The sequence below is a fragment of the Lissotriton helveticus genome, chromosome 11 (genome assembly GCF_964261635.1).
Source record: "Lissotriton helveticus chromosome 11, aLisHel1.1, whole genome shotgun sequence".
Taxonomy (NCBI): Eukaryota; Metazoa; Chordata; class Amphibia; order Caudata; family Salamandridae; genus Lissotriton; species Lissotriton helveticus.
Window position 1 is genome coordinate 810,642,712 of NC_136072.1, and position 21,490 is coordinate 810,664,201.

At 49.4% G+C, this 21,490-nt stretch overlaps 1 protein-coding gene across 2 annotated transcripts in view; it reads right to left on the minus strand.

The window, feature by feature from the left end:
- LOC144792029 (beta-1,3-galactosyltransferase 2-like) overlaps positions 1-20,768 on the minus strand; it is a 113,657-nt gene extending 92,889 nt beyond the window's left edge. The window contains exon 1 of one of the 2 annotated variants that reach the window (XM_078666888.1): positions 20,680-20,768. The gene's annotated coding sequence lies outside the window, so the exon portion shown is untranslated. Of the gene's footprint in view, positions 1-19,971; positions 20,261-20,679 lie in introns of those variants that run through there. The other variant, XM_078666887.1, reaches the window with a different exon arrangement.
- Between the last annotated feature and the right edge of the window lie 722 nt (positions 20,769-21,490).

The following is a 21,490-nucleotide window of genomic DNA, read 5'->3' on the forward strand; positions in this document are numbered from 1 at the left end:
TTATCACCTGGTATGTACTGTCCAGGGTCCACAAAGCTAGGCGTCACCATAGTGACACTGGCACGTGTGTTCCTGTATGCTTGAGCCACTTTTTCATTAATTAAAGGTGTCTGTCTGTACTTGCCCAAATTATTGGGACTGACAGTAGGGGAAAAATCAATCTCCCCATCACAAATCAGAACAGCCTGTGTGGGGACTCTGACTAGGTCAGAATCTCCATCAGTTCCCAAGGTGATACCCACTACCCCCTTAGTCTGTGGACCAACACTGCCAACTGTACTAGTGGGTGCAGGTGCCTTAGGGGCTGCAGTGTTGGGGGCTCCACCCTTTTTACAATCGCTTGTCCAGTGAGTGGTGGTTTTGCAAAAGCTACACCAGGGTTTTCTTTGACCTTCTTTCTTCTTCTTCTTGGAAGTTTGGGACCCACCCTCAGTATTAGTTTGGGGCCCTGTTGAAGACTCCTGGTCTTTAGCTTTCTGCTCCCCACCCTTCTGGTCTGTTTTCTTTTGGTCACCACCCTGGTTCTGGTTCTTTTGCTTAACTCTGGTTCTAACCCATTTGTCTGCCCTCTTTCCCAATTCTTGGGGAGAGATTAGATCTGAGTCAACCAAATGTCGATGCAACTGCTGGTTCTGACAGTTATTTAAAATCTGTTCTCTCATAAGCAAATTGTACAATCCTTCATAGTCTGTAACCTTACTTCCCAGCAACCAGCCCTCCAGAGCCTTAGTGGCACATTCAACAAATTCAGACCAGTCCTGAGTCTGTGTCTTCTGGGTGTCTCTGAACATTAACATGTACTGTTCAGTGGTTAAGCCTAACCCATCAATCAGAGCACTCTTCAGGACCAGGTAGTTTCTAGAATCCCCATCACTAACTGTGAGGAGTCTGTCTCGGCCTCTACCTTCAAAGGAGAGCCACAAGATTGCTGCCCACTGCTCCTGAGGGACCTGCTGTACTTTGCAAGCTCTCTCAAGTGCAGTTATCCATTTGTGGATATCATCCCCAACTTTGTAGGGGGGCACAATCTTACTCAGGTTTCTATTGTCATAGGACCTGTCTTTATCCTTAGGGATAGTGCTGCCACCAGTGGATTCTAATCCACTCTCTCTAGGCTGCCTTGCTCTAGCAAGTTTCTCTTTGGCCAGGGCAACCTCTAACTCTTGCCTCTGGATCCTAAGTTCAGCCTCTCTCATTTTGGCCTCATGTTCCCTTCTCTGAGGGCTAGTCAACTCCCTTCTGGAGTTGCCATGAGAACCTCTAGAAACATGGGAATTATTGGACTCACCTGAGTGATTCCTCCTCCTCCTATGCTCCTTGTTAAGTCCATTTGGGGGTCTGAATGGGTTGGACCCACCTTCAGTCCCAAATAAGCTTAGGTTAGCCTGGTTAAGCCTGCTGACTAACACCTGGCTATTTCTCTCATCATCAGACCCACTTTCTTCCTCCTCCTCCTCTTCTTCCTCATCCTCTGGCTGAGTATCTCCAGTGATCTGGGCTTCCTCATCTATGTGGATAACAGGGGCAGGGGCATCAGTGTTTTCTTCTTCAGAAGGAGAACCTTCCTCACCAGTCCCTGAGGGGCCTGGTTTGGAGTTCTTTAGAGCTTCAGACTGGTCTAACAGCTCTATGAGGTGTCCTGCTGTAGGAGTAGGACCTGTTTTGATTCCTCTCATGGAACACAGTTGCCTCAGTTCCTTAAATGGAAAGATAGCAAATTTGGATGGTGCCCTTGGAGGGTCACTCTCAACAGAGATGGGTCCAGTGGATCCCTCAGCTTCAGACATTGCTCTAGTGTGGTGGATGTGTTGCAATCTACCTACACTTGTGTTTTCCTACAAAACCTATCTAGTAGTTGTAGTCAGGGTGAGCTACTCCCTATCCTCTACAACAACTAAGTTCAGTAGAACTTAAGTATATCTAGTCTTGTTTTAGTGTACCTATCAGGTACCTGTATGATCTTTCAAATGATATTTTCAAAGATTGTAATGGTAAAACAACAGCGAGCTCAAATCCCAATCCGCTGCTCACCAATGTGAGAAGTTGGCCTGGTATATGATGCTCACTAGTTCTAGTGATCACCTTGTACCATGCCAAACAACCCTTATGGTGCAGGTTGTAAAGTCAACCTTATAGACAAGCTATCCTAGGGGTAGCATGGACTAAGCAGTCTTAGGCTAAACTCTGTAAAGGCATGTGAAGCAAGCTGTTTTACCATACACAATCCCTTGAATACCAAATGAAAGGACACCACACAGATATATATTGAAAATATATATAGATTTATTTCTACAAATAACCCTGATACTCTTTATGAGCACAGAAGCAAATGCGTTAAAACAAAACACAGTTTAAATACACAAAAGTTGCCCAATTATGGATGAGCCCTAGGGGCCACCTAAACCATATACTAAAATAGTGGTATAAGAACCACTATGGGGAAAGTGAAGAGGCCTAGGGCCTGGGGAATCGCTGGAGCTGTTCGGGACTAGCAGTGAAGAAGTCGGGAAAGGCCCGCGGGACTCGGGTGCAGTGCGGAAAGTGCACGCTTTACCAATGCAATGTCAATGGTGCGTAAAAGTTACAAAGTTAGTTATTAAGGAACCTTCCGAGTGACCTAGAAGGATGAAACTTTAGACACAGACACTAGAGGTGTGTACCAGTGTGGGAACACCGGCGTTGCTGAGTTACCTCACCCACAGTAAGCGGGTGCACAGGGTCGAAGTAGTGTCGGGTTTCGTCACGCAGGTCGATGGTGCTTGGAGCTGAAGATGCTGCAGGCGGCTCGATGTGAAGAGTTCCAGTGGATCCAAGGGTGGATCTGAAGAGGTGAAGACCTGAAAGCAGAGGGGACAATGTTCAAAGTTTGATTGGAGCAAACAGGCCTTGACTAATGCAAGCCACGCAGGAATCGAAAAAGGCTTGTTACTCTTACCAACAAGGTCAGAGCAGGTGCTCCCTTTGACAGGAGAGAGGGCAAGTCTGGAGCAACCAGACCAGCAGTGTAAGTTGAAGGTTTCGTGGCCAAGATGGCCGCTAGCCACGTGGCAAGTGGACGGGATGGCGCGTCGAGTGGCACAGTGCAAAAGGGCCCCACGCAGATCGTGGAGATGCTGGGGGGCTGATCTTCGGTGCAAGTGCTGCGGTTGGGGCTTCTCAAACCCCAAAGCACAGCGTCGAGGGTGCCTCGGGTGCTGCGCAGTCAGCTTCTCAGGGGTCTTCCAAGAGGTCCGGTCCCACGTCTCTCGATGCCTCCACGGGTCCCTTCTTTGCAGGGACTGTGGATCAGGCTGTGAGATGTCTGGGAGTCTGGGTCTTGTCGGGCTCTGGGCTCGGTCTCCGGCGGGAGGCGGCGGCAAAGCAGACGTCGAGTTGCTGGTTGGTGCCTGTGTTCACAGGGTGGTCACTCCTTGGCCACAAGGGAGATTCTCTTCCGTCTTCTGTGCAGCAGAATGTCGAAGTCCAGTCTTCTTCTGTTTTTCAAGTTGATTCAGGATGATCTGAAGTCTCAGGACACAGCTCCCACTCTTTTTCGAATCTGGGGGGCCGGATCATCTACTAGGTCCCTCCTCTGGGTGGAACCAGGAAGGGGGGTGGTTACACCCCCTTTCCTTTGTCCAGTTTCGCGCCAGGACTGGGGCTGGAAAGCCCCAGCACCGGTTTGAACTGGCCTATGCACAGGGACACCTTGTGTGCCCCAGGCATGTCTGATTCTATTCAGCCCTGTCCTACCCAATACACAAAATCCTGTCTGGGGTGGTGCTAGCACCTCCCCAGGCAGGAAACCCTTTGTCCAAGCTGCCCTCGCTGGAAGGACTCCCAGCAGCAGGAGGTCAGACTTGTGTCTGTGGTGGCAGCATCCATTTTGTGATGCTGAGGCTCTGTTTAACTTTAACCGGGGTTCAGGCTAGGTACATGTCGTGTCCCTCTAGAAGGGTGGAATGCTACCCCCGTCGCCAGAACTGGCGAGGGGGTAGTATTCCAATTCGTATGACACCTTACTCGACATGTTTTGATAAAGCCAAACCCAAGATAGCATTTAACCGCGAGGTTCATAATGCACTTAAGAGTATATGGTATGGCAGTATCATGAAACAGCTAAAGGACATGGTTCCGAAAGCTGCAGACAGGCTCAGCTCATGCCAGAGCACCATCTCACATATTTCCAAGCACTCTGCCTCCAGGATTGATGAGGCCTTCCATAGGAGTGACTGATAGGAACATATGTGTCCATTTTAGGTTAGGTATAGGCATACTACACCTAAGTAAGGGGTGGTTACACCGACTTACCCCAGCTGAGTGATCAGCCAGTTGTGTCAAAATATGGAGGCCAGGCCAGGGGTGGCATAATACATGCTGCAGCCCCTGGTAGGCCTTGGAAGCACCTATGCCCTGGGTACCTGGGTACACTGTTACAGGGGCCAATAAGGTGAACCAGTTCCAATGTCGTTATGCACCTAAAGTACATGGGTAACAATTTAGAGAGAGAACAGCAGGCTGTGGGTCTGATTAGCAGGCCCACAGCCACATTAAGTCATAAACCAGTGAAGCAAAAAGCAAAAATTTGGGGTGACCATAGGATAGCAGACCCTACTCTCCTACACTACAAGGCAAGGTACGTCACAACGCATGCGTAAGGTTAGGGCTGCGATATTGGAAATAAGCCGCTTACATAACCTGAAGGATGTATGGCGATCTATGCACCCTAATGTACCTGGGTTCACTTATTACTCAGCACCTCACAGACTCTGTTCCCGAATTGATCTAGTATGGGCCACGGATAGAATTATGGAAGGATGTAATATAGAATTGTGCCCTAGGATAACATCTGATCACAAACCTATACTCCTGGAATTTAATATTTATAATACAAAACAAGAGGTGCGACAATTTACATTTCCTAGATCACTGAAATCTGACCAAACATTTATCTCACAGCTTAGAGAACATATAAGGGAATTTATAGACATCAATCTAAATTCAGCCACAATAATAACTGTCTGGGATACTTGCAAAGCAAGTATAAGGGGCTTTGCCCAACAATATGTATTTTAAAAAAATGCAGAGGCTAGGAATGAAATGAAACTTATGACTTCTAATATTTTAGCTCTGGAGCGGAGTTTGGCAACTGTCTTGATGGATGGGAAGTTTAATACTGACAAGTTAAGAATGGACTTGGTGAAACTACAATCAGATACTAAGAAGACTTTGAGGGAGAAAAGCAGTTTTAAGCTTCATAAGTATCATTTGACACAGTAAGAGAGCAGACACAGAATTGGAAAGGTCCTTGCCTATAAAGTAGCCGATAAGAAAGCCAGGACTAATATTAAAACAATTAAAGGCAGCGACATGGTCACTTATAACAAACCAGATCAGATACTAGAACAGTTTGTTCATTATTATTGTAAATTGTACACTCCAGAAACCCTTACTACCAAGGATGATATACTACTATATCTCAGCTCTTATATGAAGGTACAACAAGACAAGGAAGCTGTTGGACTGCTAAACTCAGAGATTACATCTGATGAGATTAAGACTGCATTTTTATCTCTCCCCTCGGGCAAGGCAGCTAGAGAAGACCTGCTCCCTATGGAGCTATATAAAACATACTTACAGGAATTACTCCCCTTATTTAAAATGGTCATAGATTCAATTGGCGAACTGGGAGGGCTCCCTCTTCTTGGAGAACAGCTAAAATAGTATTCTTTTAAAAAAAACAAAAGCCTGCAGATGAGTGCGGGTCGTATAGACCGATATCTTTGATAAACGCAAACGCCAAGGCTTTTGCTAAAATACTGACAAATTGACTCGCACCTCTCATGCCCGAATTGGTCAACACTCAACAACATGGATTTGTCACAGGACGTGATACTACTGCCAATACTAACATGGCTATCACGGCTTTTGATGTAGCATCGATTAATCCCACCTCACTCGGAATGGTCATGTTAGATGCTGAAAAAGCCTTTGATCGAGTGGGGTGGGATTTTTTGTGTGCTGTCCTGGAGGCCTTCGGCATTGGGGGAAGATACCTTGGATGGATTCGGTCGCTATATCATCAACCAATGGCAAGGATTAGCTATGCAGGAAGGAGCTCTCTCAGTTTTCCAATTGGAAGAGGAACCCGGCAGGGGTGCCCTCTTTCACCCCTGCTGTTCGCATTATCACTGGAACCATTCCTTAATGCATTATTAGCACAGGATGATATTAGTCCATTCCAGCATATGGGGAATAGCTTAAAAATTACAGCATACGCTGACGATGTCGGGATCTTTACTACTGATGTACTTAAGGCTATACCTGCAGTAATAGAACAGGCAAAACAATTCGGAAATGTATCTGGATACAAATTAAATATAAATAAAACTCAGGTTATTACTAACTATAATCCATCAGGGCTGGTACCAGGTTTGTGCTCCAACGCAGTGTATCTGGGTGTTAAAATATCTGCAAAGATTGAAGAAATAATAGCCCTTAACTATGATCCACTTTTGAAGGAAGTGGCTAAGGCCTAGATGTAGGTAATTTTATTTTACCACTTCTTAAATACTGAATTTTACCGATTCGGTATTTAAGAAGTGGTAAAATAGAGGGGGGGGATGTAGGTATTACAGATTCGGTAAATACCGAATCGGTATTTACCGAATCTGTAAATACAGATTCGGTAATGCCCATTGATTCCTATGGGCATTGAAGCCCATAGGAATCAACGGGCATTACCGAATCGGTAATTACAGAATCTGTAAATACCGATTCCAGCAAGGGTGCAGGGGGTGTCACTTTGACACCCTCTAGCACCCCAAATACAGGCATGTGTGCCATGTGGCACACAGACATGCCCTAAGGGCATGTCTGTCTGTCACATGGCATAGGTGTGCATGCACACATGTGCAAGCACACCAGGATTCGGTATTTTACCACCCAATTGGATTGGGTGGTAAAATACCGAATCTGAAAGGCCTTTGGAACTCAGAAGAGTCCGACCTACATCTAGAAGTTACCGAATCGGTAAAAATACCGAATCGGTATTTTACCGATTCGGTAAATTTACCGATTCGGTAAATTTACCGAATTGGTAAAATTGGCCCCCTACATCCCAAAAACCCATTTACCGGTCGGTAACGGCTGAAATCGGCCATTACCGGCCGGTAAATGGCCACCTACATCTGGCCCTAAATCTTTAAAAAAATGGCATAAGATACCGTTAAGTCTGGTTGGGCGTATAAACTTAATAAAGATTTCTATTTATTTAGATCGATTCCGTTACGCCCCAATAACCTTTTTTTTTTAAAACTCGATGGAGTCTGTGGCAACTATGTATGGGGCTACAAAAAAGCTCGGAGAGCAATAAATCTTTTAAAGCTCCCAATTGAAAAAGGGGGATTAACGTTCCCCGACTTTAGATTATATTTATTTGCTTCTTTTTCTCATCGAATACGTAGCCTACTGAGAAATGAAAACTCCTTATTTTTCCATCATTTCATGTTAGGGCATAATAGTAAACAATTTTTGGCCCGAACAAATGACCCAAACTATTACAAACGAGTCAAGTTTAAGACTGCTAAGAATATCATACAAATTTGGAAGCAAATTATGATTCTTGATAAGACGTCCTTTTTTAATGCTGAACTAAGGTTATGGGGAACTCGGGACTTCCTGAAATATTCTCAGGTGGGGATGGGACAGCCTGGTCTAGCGATGGCATTAAAACTTTGGGAGACCTTTATGGACCTGATGGTTTATTAGGGTTTTTATCACTTAAATTAATATATAATTTGAATGATAGGATGTATTTTAAATACATGCAAATTCAAGACTTTCTAGTTCGGAGAATGAAAATTAAAGAAGTCCGACACTCGGATATTCTACAATGCTTATATTCAGATAGGACTAAATCACTTATCAGCAAAAGCTATTGTCTTTTGAACCAGGCAAAAGGAGATGATTGTGTTAAGTTAGCATCCAAATGGTCCGACCGGCTAGGATTAAGTATAACTCCCAAGCAGATATCTGCTTCCTTTACCCAACTCAACCGGGTAGTACAGTCTTCTAGTATGAGATTGCAGTCTTACAGAACCATTTGCCAATTATATTACACTCCTTAAAAAATTTAAAGTTGGGTACTAGATAATCGTTCAAATGAACGTACAAGTTGCCCCAAATGTAAATTAGAAGCTGCTGATATTGTCCATATGCTTTTCTCATGTCCGGCGTTATCAGAGTTCTGTAAGGGCGTCGTAGGAGTACTAGATAAAAACATATTATATCACCACCCCTTTCAGCTCATCTGATTTTATTAGATCTGCAGAAATCAAATAGTCCAAACAAAGATTTGAACTCTATCTTATATGCCTGCGCAAGACTAATTATAGCTAGGGCATGGATATCTCCAGATCCACCGCACGTTATGGAGTGGTGGGCTCTGGTAAATGAAATACACACTATGGAGATAGCACTAGCAAGACTAAGGGGCCCTAACCCTCTGAGGAAAAAAGAGGGAGTATGGGACATTCTATTCGGGGGAGATTCATTTTACAAGATCGTACCTGGCCTCAGATACTAAATTGAGGCTCATTCAGAAGTAGATCTGCCATTGCTTATTCTTTCTACATCTGCGTTTATATTTCTGTTTGTGTTTATTATGCTTATGTATATTTTTGTCATATTTTGTATAATTATGTTATGAATTGTAAAAGTATTTACTTTACTCTGCCTCTTGTGATATCAATAAAAAAAAAAGCAATGGGGCGACGCTTTCCTGCCATAGCAGAGGAGACGCCACTGCTCTACCGATCCTTTTATGACAACAGTGCAACATGGAATATGCCAAGTTATGTGTCATAAATTTAAAGAGATACACCCTCGAATTCGAATCTTGGCCTCGGCTCAACATCCTTTGATTCTAGATGAATCTCCTAATCTCCTTGTGCCTAAAGGCAAACAAAAAATTAACGTGTCCAAGTGTAATTTAACTGGTGCTCATGTAAAGCATTCCAATACCTTCTGGTCGAGTTTGATCTATTTAAAACTGCAAACAAAAAGATGCATACTAAAATCCTAATGTTGAAATTCCAATCTCTGGATTTGGTAAACATATCACCATAGTGCCAGGGGCGTAAGGCAGGGCCCTGCCCCCCATGTCACAGGGGAGTATGGTGAGGTTCCTGCACCCCATGCTGCTCAGGGATTGGGGTGAGGCTACCGCTTCAGTGGGCAACATGCAGCCCAAGGCTAATGAATATCTGTGAGACACGGGCCCCTCTATGCATTCTACGGGGCCCATCATTAACCTTTGTGGTTTGCAGACGAGGGATGGTTGGTTCTATATTAATTTGTAATAACAGCTTTCTGTATTTAGCGTTCAATTCAGTGGAGTTTGCCGTGATAGGATATAAATCAGAGGTGTTACTGTTACTCGGTTAACAAATAGTAAGTATTTTGACCTGGAAAGATGAGCTGAACATGCTATTGTTCAATTTGTTATCAATTGTAATGGCACATTCTTGAACCAGCTGAAGGGGCTTTTTCCCTCACACTGGACCCTCGTTCTTTTCAGGCCGAGCCTGGGCAGCGCATGTGCTGCTCGGCCAGGCATGCTGTATTAGATTATGGACTTGAAGCTCCGCCCACTCCCCGTCCATATTTTTCATTGGCTTGTGTCATTATCCTTCATAAATGCTAGTTTCTCATTCGTTAACAGGATTGTTAGTCTCTCCTTAGTACCGCCTTGTCTTCATTTGTAACCTCCCATGTAGACTGGCCCTTTTACTTCTGTTGTTCTACGATACGTCTTATTTAGTTTGTAAGCACTATTTTCTTTAATGAGTTTCTCCTACTGCAGGCACAACACGCTTTCCTGCAGCATTCAGTGCGACATGCACACATTTACTTTTCAAGCAGCCCAGGACAATGGCGGCAGCTTTTTTTAAATGAAATAGGTCTTGCATCTACAAGAGTTTGAGCTATTGGCATTTTAAATGACATTGCCTTTTTTTTTTTCAGAACAAATTTTATTAGTGTTATGGCAGTTGACAGAATACAAAAGAAACACTGCTCCCAAGATTGCAGAAAGACAGTGAGCATAGAAGAGCAACAGCGTTCAAGAAATTCAGTCAACATTATCCAACACCCCCCTCCCCGCATCCCCACCCGGGTCCCACCCCCCTCCCTGCACGGTGTTCATATTGTCCAGAAACAGGAGCCAAAGCAGCATGGTAGCGACAAGTGGACAGTTCACATGAGGGTAGTATAGACGTGATCTGTATCAGAGGCTTGTGGCGCTGGGGGGTCCAGCAATAGGCCCCTATAATCAGCCCATTTCTTCCAAATCCTATAATGTTTCTTGGGGCAGCCTCTGGCCTCAAAGATCGGGCGTTCCAAACCCATGCTAAAGTCCATGCCCCGCTTCCACACCCCCACCAGCGGAGCCTTGGGGGCTTTCCAGGCTTGGGCTATATCTCGTTTGGCTATTGTAAGACCCAGAAGGAGCAAGTGTCGTTTATACAGATTACCCCCCACTTTTTCCATAACGTGGAGCAGGCCAAGTTGCGGCGTGCGAGGGAGCTCCCATGCCAACACTTCCTCCAAGCATTCCCATACACCGGTCCAAAACCTCTGCAGCCGTGCACATCCCCATACTGTATGTAAGAAGGAGCCTACCTCACTGCCACACCTCAAACAATCCGGGGAGGCTATCAGCCCCGCCTTCCACAATCGTTCCCTCGTGTAGTATGCCCTGTGCAGGTATTTAAATTGAATAAAGCGCAGGCGCACCGCTATCGCAGCTCCCCTAGGGGCCTCCAGGGCTTCTCTCCAGTCCTCCTCCTCCAAGTCTCCCAGATCGCCCTCCCAGACCGCCCGCAATTTATCAAGAGAGGGGGAACAATGCGTAACTAACGTTTGATAGATGGTTGAGATTTTTTTTGATTCCAATTCCCCCATAAAGACTTTTGCTTCCAGGGGACTAAACTCCGGCAAGGACGATAAGTCCGCTAGTGCGGGGGTCAGGGCGTGGCGGAGCTGCAGGTACCTGAAGAACTGGGACCGGTGCATATCGAATTCATCTTGCAACATCTGGAACGATTTGAGGACTGTGCCCTTCAGGATGTGACCCAGCGCCGAAATGCCTATGGCATCCCAGCCCTCAAAGCCCCGGAGCGCAGCCAGGCTGGGCAGTCTCCCATTGTGCCATAGAGGGGTTTCGCCCGTGAGCGTGTTCCACCATCCCATGCGGCGGAGCGCATCGCGCCACACTTTGAAGATTACTTGCGTGGCCCTCGGAAGTCTCTTCCGGATAGTCGCCGAGTATAAAATAGTATGGAGCGTGTGTGGGTCCATCATATACCTCTCTAGGGCATAGGTCGGGTCAGTGCGATCCCCGTACCACCATTCGTTAAGAACAAGTAGGTGCGATGCCTGATAGTAGGACTGGACATCAGATGCGGCCAGTCCCCCACAGTAGGTCGACAGGAAGCAGGTGCGGAGCGCCACTCTTATCGCTCCACCGGCCCATAGGAACCGACCCAGAGCCGAGTTCACCTGACGAAACCATTGCTGCGGAATTGGGTACGGGTAGTTCTGCAATTGGTACAAGATTCGGGGTAGGGCCACCATCTTAAAAATGGCCGAACGGCCATAGACATTTAGAGGCATCCTGGACCACATCTGCATGTCTGAGCGGATCCTGTCCCAAACAGGCACTACATTACGGGACCATGACACTCCCTGCACATCGGTTAGAAAGACACCAAGATATTTAAGGCCTCCCGCCGCCTCCTGAAGGGCCGAGGCCCAGGGACCCAAAGTCCCCCTGTCGCCCAGGACCCACAGCTTCGACTTCTGCGGATTGAGCCGGAGGCCCGACACTTCACCGAAAATGCGCATTATTTCAAGGACCCTCGGCCCCGATTTATTGAGGTCTGTAAGGAAGAACAGGACGTCGTCCGCATATAGCGCAATCCTGTCAGATGGGCCCCCAACCCACTCCACACCACGCAATTGGGCATCCATCCTCACCCAGGCCGCAAGCGGTTCCATAGCCAGGGCGAACAGGTAAGGTGAGAGAGGGCATCCCTGTCGGGTGCCACGACCGATGAGGAATGTGTCAGAGGTGGCTCCCGCTATTCTGACCGTCGCCGTCAGGTCCGTATAGAGCAGATGAATGTACGACAGGAAACGTGGGCCCAGATTGAGCCGGAGGAGGAGGGCTCGGAGGTATGACCAACTCAGGGAATCGAAGGCCCGGTCCATGTCCGCCAGCAGGAGGGCCGCGGGGATGCCCGCTGCTCGTGCCGCCTCCACCACCAGGTGAGCGCGACGTATGTTGTGTCTTGTAGCCCTGTGAGGCATGAAGCCTGCCTGGTCGGCATGGATCAGGTCCGTGATGTAAGGGAGAAGACGGTTCACCAACGCCTTAGCCAATATTTTCGCTTCAAAGTTCAGCAAAGAGATCGGCCGATAAGAGTCCGGGCTGTCTTGGGGCCTTCCCGGTTTGCAGAAAACTACGATCTCAGCGTGTCGCCAGTCCGCTGGCAATCTGCCAAGCTCCCGAGCCGCCTCCAGTGCCTTCCTATAGCGCATCCCCAATTGGAGATGAAACAACTTCATAAATTCGCAGGGGAACCCATTGGGCCCAGGGGCCTTGCCCGTGTTCAGGCCACCCAGTGCTTCCCCAAGCTCCTCCGCCGACAGTGGGAGGTCTAGGCGGGCCCTCGCCTCATCCGAGAGCGCCCGGGGAGGAAGGTCTGCGAGAAATTTGTCAATCTCCTCCGCTGGGAGAGATTCTCGGGGGGCATACTGGGTCTCGTAGTATTGAGCAAACATCTGGGCCAGGACCTCAGGGGCCGAGACAGGGCCACCCGCGGCATCTCGGAGACCCGGCAAGGGCTGGGCTTGATAAGTGCTTTGACATAGCCTATATAGCATTGTGCTAGACTTGTCCCCCCATTGATAGATTCTGCTCTGCGTAGCGAGCCAGGCCTGTCGGGCTTCGTCTAACAATAGCGAGGTGTATGACTGCTGGAGGTGCAGGAGCCGGTCCACGGCCACTCCATCCTCCCCCGTGAGACATCTGGTCTCCTGGTTCCGCACCCGGTCGGCCGCCTCCTCCACCTCCCGCCTGCGGGCCCTACGATTCGCAGCGCACCACGCAATGTCCACGCCCCGAAGGACTGGCTTGAGGGCCTCCCACAGGGTCATGGCATCTATACTCGGGTCCTCATTCTCTGACCAGTAGTGCGAGATAGCCTCCCTCATGTGCGATTGATAGTCGCGGCGCTGCAAGTGCCACACAGAGAGGCGCCAGCGAAACGGTTGTCGCCGCACACCGAGGCTCAACGTCAGGGCGACCGGGGAGTGATCCGACAGGCCCCTCTGAAGTATGGAGGTGGAGTCAATTCTGCCCAACCAGGGTTGCGGGACGAATAGGTAGTCCAAGCGCGAAAAGGATTTGTGGACCGCAGAGACAAATGTATATTCACGATCACATGCATGCTGGTGGCGCCAAGCGTCAATCCATCCCATCCCCTGCGCCATCCTACTCAGCCTCGTAGAGGCATCTGACAATTGACCACCCCCAGGCCTACAGCGGTCCAGTCTCCCATTCATCACATCATTCCAATCACCACCCACTACTGTCAACACATGCGGAAGAGTCGTCCATACCTCGAACAGTCGTTCAATCAGGGCATCTTGGAGTGGGGGTGGAGCATACACACTCCCGAAAACCACCGGCTCACTCCCCAGACTCCCCTTAACAAAGACATACCGACCATGCACGTCCAGCCATTGTGTTTCATGTGTGTAGGAGACCCTACGGTGTATGAGAATTGCAACTCCTCTGGACCCTCGTGTAAACCCAGCATGGAACACCTGATCATACCCGTATCTGCGTAGGCTCAGAACCTTGGTGCCCAAGAGGTGAGTCTCCTGAAGGAGCAACACATCCGCTCTTTCAGTCTTCCCCAGACGTAGGACTGCACTCCGTTTAATTTTGTCGAGCATCCCTCGCACATTCCAGCTCAAAATTCGCATGGAGGCCAGCGGGGGGCTCGCCCCCAGTACATCAGCCGCCATCAATCATCCAGATTCCGAAATCGTCAGGCCACTGAGGCCACACACACATGCTCAGTCGTCTCCAGGTTCCCATGTACACCGTGCTAAGGCCCTTCCCAACTTCCCTCCCCACCATCCCCGGAACCCCCAAACTCCCGTCCCTCCCCCTGCAAACTTCCCCCAGAACCCAACCACCCCAACAACCTCCCCTCCAACCCCCCACCCCATACCTCAGCAACATTGAAGTACCTGTCGCGATGCAGGCAATCTCAGCCCTCCAACGGGAGGCCCAAGACCCACCGCACCAATGGATCCCACCCAACTACCCACAAAGTGCCCAACTACTTCCCACTCAACACCTGGGAACGAACTCCGGGAGTAGGCCCGCCCTTGGAGAGGCGTCACCCGACCCACTGTCCACCCATGAGTACGAAATTGTGTAGTCCATCAATGAGTGGCATGTCCGAGAGCAGCGCCTGGCCTATACTATACTGCCAAGCACTTCAATAGTCCTGTAGATCCATCGCCGGAGTCAGTGTGAAGAGAAGGGCGTCAGGATTTCGATGGGGAAGAGTCCGTCTCCTCCGGAGCCTCGGCCGACTCGTCGCGGGGAGGAGGGCGTTTCTGGGAGCGCGCCCTCCAGTTGCTTCTGCTGCGTGACCTTCTGGGTGGTTTCGGAGGTCTCCCGGTGGTCGACGAGTCCGAGTTCCGCCTGGGAGGGGTATGCACCTTGACACGCACAGTCTCGTCCGTCCATTCAAATACTTCCTCCGGAGAGTTGAAGAACTGGGTGCGGGACTGGAAGACCACTCGGAGGCGGGCCGGGAAGAGCAGAGCGTAGGGAATTTTGAGCTCCCGCAAACGTGCTTTTGCCGCGGTGAACGACTGCCTCTGCTGTTGGACCAGCTTTGTGTAGTCCGGGAACACAAGGATTTTGTGGTTCTCAAACATGAGAGGGTCCAGGGCGCGGGCCTGTCGCAGGATAACATCCCTGTCGTGATAGTTGAGCAACTTGGCAATCACCGAGCGGGGGCGAGCTCCAGGAGGTGGTTTTGGAAGGAGTGCTCGGTGCGCCCGCTCTACCACAAAGCAGCGCGATAGGGTGTCTGGGGGGAGCCATCCCTCAAGCCATTGGGTCAGGAAGGCCACCATATTTCCTTTCTCACAGTCCTCCGGGAAGCCAACGAAGCGCAGGTTGTTCCTTCTGGCCCTCCCTTCCGCATCTTCCACCCGCAGCGCAAGTCCCTTCTGAATCCCCTCCATGGCGGCAACTTTCTTCTTGAGGACGGCCACATCATCCTCGACCTCCGTGATCCTGGATTCCGTTTCGGTGATGCGGGCCACCGCATTGCGTAGGTCCTGTCGGAGCAAGGTCACGTCGGCACCGACCGCCCCGATCTTCGCATCCAACATGTCCCTCGACTGCGTGATCGCCGCCATCAGCGCCGCGTTGTCGGGTCCCGCGCCCTGGGGACCCCCAGATGCTCCGGCCGTCCCACTGGGTCCTGCAAACTTGTCCATTGGGCCCTGCTTCGAAGCATTGCTGCTGTTGCTCCCTCTCGTCATGGCGCGGATAGAGTGATGGTTCCGACCACGAGGGACCAGCAGTCCAATGTGCTCCGCACGTCGTGCACGGCCTCTGATTATGGACGTCTCCCTGACCGCCGTGAGCCTGTGGAGATGGAGCGCACCCCCGTGAAGCTCCCGCAAGGTGCTATACGTGCGGTGGCAGGGGATGGTGTCACGCGGTATCGAGACCGTTCACTACGCTGCGGGCCCGCAGCTATCAGCTCCACATCCGTGCCCCACCTCCCAGCTGTAGTAGCAAAACAATTTGGGGGGCCTCTTGTATGCCCAGGATCGTGCCAGTAGACTGCGGGGGTCTGTCCAAGGCACCTTCCCCCCACCGTGGCCCGAGGCGGCCACCGAGCAGGAGTGTAGCAGTATTCCAGCCCCAGGAAGAGCCCGGCAGGGTCGCAGTCCGAATATGGAGGGGGGAGGGGGGGGGGGGGGGACGAGTAGGGGGTCGGCGGGGCCGCTACCCCCCTAGTGTGCCAGTGTCTCAGAGCCCCGCGGCTCGATCCCGCCGCCGAGTGGGGCCAGGCACAGCCTCAGGGCGTCCCCTCCCCCACTAGGCCTTACACCCAGTCACCTCTCCTTACCCCACCTCCGCTGGAGAACGGGCGTCGATTTCGTCCTCCCCAGCCGGTGTAGCCGCCACCGCAGCAAGTGTCCAGGCGTCAGCGGGGCTCGATCAGTCCCGGTCGCCTCTCCGCCACTGGACTTCCACTGAGGCGGCACCTTCCGGCCGGCGCGCCCCGGCTGCCATACACTTCCGGGCGGATCAGCCCAAAATCAAGGTCCCGGCCGTGCTGTAGAGGCAGGCCCCTTCGCCGTCAGAATTCTCGGCGGCTGTATCTCCCCAGCCGCAGACCGCCGGGACACCGGAGTCACTGCCGAGGCGTCGCCGTCGGATCCGCCGCTTGCCACCAGGTTTTTGGGCGCAGTGCGGTCGGGGCGACGTAGGATGCAGGCAGGATATGTGGCTGGCGGGACGGAGCTCGGTTAGGCTGCGTCCGCCATGTTCGCCGTCTTGGCCACGCCCCCAATGACATTGCCTTTTAATGTGTTAATTATCAAAACAGATAAATAAAAGGCATTGTCATTTACAATGTCAATTGCTTAAATTCTCGCAAATGCAAGACCTATTGCATTGGAAATGCTTGTTTTGTGCTTATGTCACATAGAGCATTCAAGCCTCTCGTTCCTGCTGCTACAACACACCCTGGCCTTTAAGTTGTGCTGCAACATGGCAAAATTCTAATGAGGTTACCTTAACACGTGTCATATAATTGCTCTGAAATGGTGCAGGAGTCGCTGTATGCCTACTGCACCCCATAGCAGTTCCAAGGCTACGCTGCCACGTCGAAATGAATGAACTTTTTAAACGTCGAAATGAATTAACGTTTTAAAGTGTCTAACAGCGTTGTAACCTAGATTGTATTATTAAGTGAAGATTGGGGTTGCCACCTTTCCAAGCGAAAAATAGGGCCATTTGGTATTGTTTAACGAGTCTGCAAAGGCCTTGACGTGATGCTAAGTAGGCCTTTAAACAGAATCATATGTATTAATTTGTAATATGACTTTTTCTATCTTTGATTGCTTTAATTACTATTAGTCAAGGATCATTAAAGCTGCTCTAGAACACATTTAAAAGTGATTTCTATTTAGCATTGCTGCTTTGAAGTTTCTACAAATTAATGCTACAAACACCAGCTTTAGGGAATTTTGCCATTAAAATACTGGTTAGGTGGCAACCTTATTGAGGATACATAAACAGTGCTTTAAATGGAAATAGAAAAGTGCACTATTCCAGGGTCTTGTTTGCTACTGGGAAGTGACTAGTACTCCCCCATTAAAAGTGGTATACCCCTGCAGACAAGTGCAGGTACTACCCATTAAAATTCAAATAAATGCAGATATTCATTACCTATGAGTGCCTATTCATTTAAATTGCTGCACATAACAAGAATTGATAAAGTCTGTACATAGAATTTGTTGCCTTCTTGAATCTACCCAGTGCTTTAAACAGGCAGGTACTGTCAGGTACTGAGTACCAGTTGTTTGGTTTTATTTGAAAGGGAGCGCACCAGCAGTTTTTTAGCATCCTTGCAATACATCCTTTTATAAGACTCTGATCTTGGAGAAGTGTGGCTCACTGGTTAGAGAAGGCAGACCCTGAAGCAGAGGTCAGACCCGGGACCAGGGTTCAATTCCTGACGCGGCAGGGTCTTGAGCCCAAATGTCCACGGACGCGGCAGGGTCTTGAGCCCAAATGTCCACGGACTCGATAATTCTCGCTTCGGTGCCTACTCGAATCACGGGTTCACACTCTGCAACTCTGTGCAATAGCTTGCTTAATCTCCACTACGGCCTCCCGCGGCGGGATGCCTGGCTTTCACCTTGGGGATGCCCAGTAGGGGTTATCTTACAGGGAAAAGCCAGGACGGGTTCCCAAAGCAAGCGCCTTGAGACAGGTCCAAAGGGACACCCAGTCACCTGTGGTGCTGCACCCTTTCCCTGCTTCGTTGATTTTTTTTTATTGATCATGCTACTTCTGGGAGTCTGAGACTCCCTTGTGTCTGGCACAGTAGAACAGTCAGAAGCCTATACAACCACTTTTTTCAGAATGTTCCTTTTTTTTTGGTCCAGCGTGCGCTTACTTTCTGCATGATCACTCCGATGCAAACAAAAACAAAAAGTCAAAAACATTGTCATTTAGAAGTTGAACTTCAATAGCTCTAACTTTTACAAATGCGTGACAAATTGCATTGCAAGTGCTTGTTTTACACTGCAAGTTTTACTCCTGCCCTTCCTCCCTGTGTCACTTATCGGTTGATTATCCCTATTTTTAGAAATAAATATACAGGAGTGCAGGTAATTGGCTGTCCCAGAGTATATCTTTCCTTCTGAGAAGTACTAGAACTCTCTCATTAAAAGTCTTGCTCCTGAGCCCCCGTTCTCACGCCCTGCTTCTGGTGCCTGGTCAGTAAGGATGGGCAGTGTGTGAGCTTCAGGTTTTCCAACAATATAATTTTAAACTATACAAGCAGGGCGCATGAGGGAGGCTTAGAGGGCAGTGAAAAGGGAGAGAAGTGTACATTGATAGGGGTACTAAGTGTGAGAAACCACAATATTTTGTAAAAGAACCCATATTTTTGAAGACTTTCCAAACTGAGAGAGGGAGAAAGTGTATGTGCGTTTCTGTGTGTATGTTAAAAGTCCTGGTGAAATCCGAAAGACGTCTCATTATGCCCGACTGAAAGCACCTGTACTCAACTATTTAGCAAAAAATAAATTTTTTGTGGTGTGTAAGGCCCCAAACCTCTCTCCCCCACACTAGCTAAGCCCCTGCTCCTCCGGTCTCTTATTATAGCACCGGACTCCTGAAACTCACCTTTCACACTGTGACCTCTGGCTCCCGAGCCTCCCGTGCCGTTACATCCCGTTACCTTTTACTCTTGCGCCTCACCTCCTGCAGTTTCTTCTTGCCGCCTCTCCCCCGACTCATCTCCCCTCATGTCGTCAGACTATACTCCTGGGAGTTACCTCCAGTCTCGTGCCGTGACGTCAGACCCTCCCCTTCCAGTCTCCGACCTCTACTTCTCGAAGTACTCCTGAGTGGGTAAACTGTGACGTCAACGCGCAGCCTTTCCTCTGCCACAGACAGGCATTCAGTCATTCTTATCCACCCTCTACGTGTCACCTGTCGTTGTATAAACCCTAGACTGACTGCCTACGATTTACATGCAGGGCGCTCATTACACAAAGAAGTTTTGCTCAAACAGATACCTTTACCTCCGTCCCCCGCGCGACCTCTAAGTGTGTGTCCCACAGTGGCGGCTGGTAACATTTGAAAGCGGTGAGGGTGGAAAACAATTGTCGTACCACGCGCGAGCGTGCTACATAACGGGGAATGTGTGGGCTCGAAAATATAATCTGTGGTATGTTGAATTTTGAAGTCATTTTGACAATGCCGCGTATATGCTGTTACTTACGGACAACTAATGCTTAACCTGTTCTCGATCTCCGCAGGAACCTTCTGTTCATCAACACGTACGGTACCGCTTATTGATATCCACCTGTGTATTCAGAGTTTTTGATCCTGTTTAATTAAGAAGAGCTGGCTCTGATAGTTTATCTAATAGGCATAACTAAGATTACTTCCCGAACCTGCAACTAAATTATACCACCGCATTTATGAGGATGTAAAAGTCATGACACACACAACCGAGGTCAGTGTCCGCATTTTGCTCACTCTTATATGACCAGGTCAGTCTCTCTACCTTGCAATGTAGTCATTACGCGTGGCTCAGTTTAATCAACAACATCTCCAGAAGGTAACACCACTCTCACCTATAACGGCGCCCATAGAGCTGCAGCATGCTGCACAGATTATGGGGGTACGGTGCCTCAAGAGTTAAATGAAGAAAGCCCCCCCCCCCGTTGGTAGACACGTGCCAGAGGTGAGAAGAGAAGGCCTTTTGGGCAAGCTGGTCAGGGAAAGTTGACGTTTGCACCTCCACTCGTTTAGACAAAGTGCGTCTTCACAATAATGACAGGGGCCACGCAGGGCTCTTCTTATTGGAGCTAGAAGGTGCGCGTGGTGGACTCTGTCACGGGGGCCGCGTCCATCCGTGCTGACTGCAATCCCGGGCCGCTCAGGAGGGGCCGGGCTAGATGATGAAATCGGGAGTTGGCCGAGGACTTGGGGTCTGTTGTTTACGCTTCAAGCACACCTGCCAGGGTGCCTGCAATCACAAATCGATCAGACTTGCAGCCTATGAAATGCGCACTTGGCCCGACAAGTGAGTTCGTGTTTGTTTGTCTCTAACAAACTGCCTCGCCCCTAGTCCGTCTTGCCGGCCGCGGAATGAGGGGGTTTCTAAATTGACACCCTTAAACTGACATGATGCATGAAATAGATGTATTTAACTGAGAAGCCATGATTGAACAGGGGTACTGACTCGCAGCCGGCAAGACGATAGGGGCAAGGGGGGGTTCACGCAGGTGGGGGGAAGCGGGACAGTAATACTAATAATTAAAATAAAATGTAAAACTTACCTTGCTTCCTCCCACTGCTTCCCCCGGGTCACACGCCGCCGCCTGCCCTCGGCTCCTGCTCCTTCTGCCTGCACCTAGGCAGCCTTCCTCCCGCCCGCTCCACTAAGCCAATACCAATGCTTGACAGCATTGTGATTGGCAGCGGACGGCGCCCACCCGGGCGCCAGTAGACCTTGGCTGACCAACTGGCATGGGTGCAAATTCAGGACAGTGAGTGTAAAAATTCAGGACAAAGGGTCAAAATTCAGGACAAAAATTCAGGACAGAAGGTCAGAATTCAGGACAAAAATTTGGGACAAAAGGTACATTTTACACACACATCAAAGGAGGTCACACAATATTACATAAGTAAACAATCAACCAAAACATGCACAAGTCAAAATACGTTTATATTAGGTTGAGAGAACCTTGCACTGCATCTGTTGTGTGCCGAGTGAAACTTAAATACCTGCGTTTGCATATTCGAGGCACCTGGGTAACATTACCCAAAATAACCCCCCCCCCCCCCCCCCGAGCTTGGCCCCTGGTGAGGTGACAGGAGCCCGTAAACAAAAACAGTTTGCCATGCCATGGACTCCACAGGAGCAGTGGCCGCTGGGGACATTTGAAAGTGTAGGGCGTAAAAGATTGTGATGAGTGCCCAGTGGTGAGCGCAGCTCGCGAGCCTGAACCTCATAAGGAGGGAAGGGGGGAGGGGGGGGGGGTCTTTCCTGAGAAAAGTTTGAAAAAAGAGTGGGCAAATGGTGCCTTTCCAAGAATATTTGAGAAAGAGAAAGCAAGAAGGGTAATAAAGCAGTTGTGAAAATGTAAT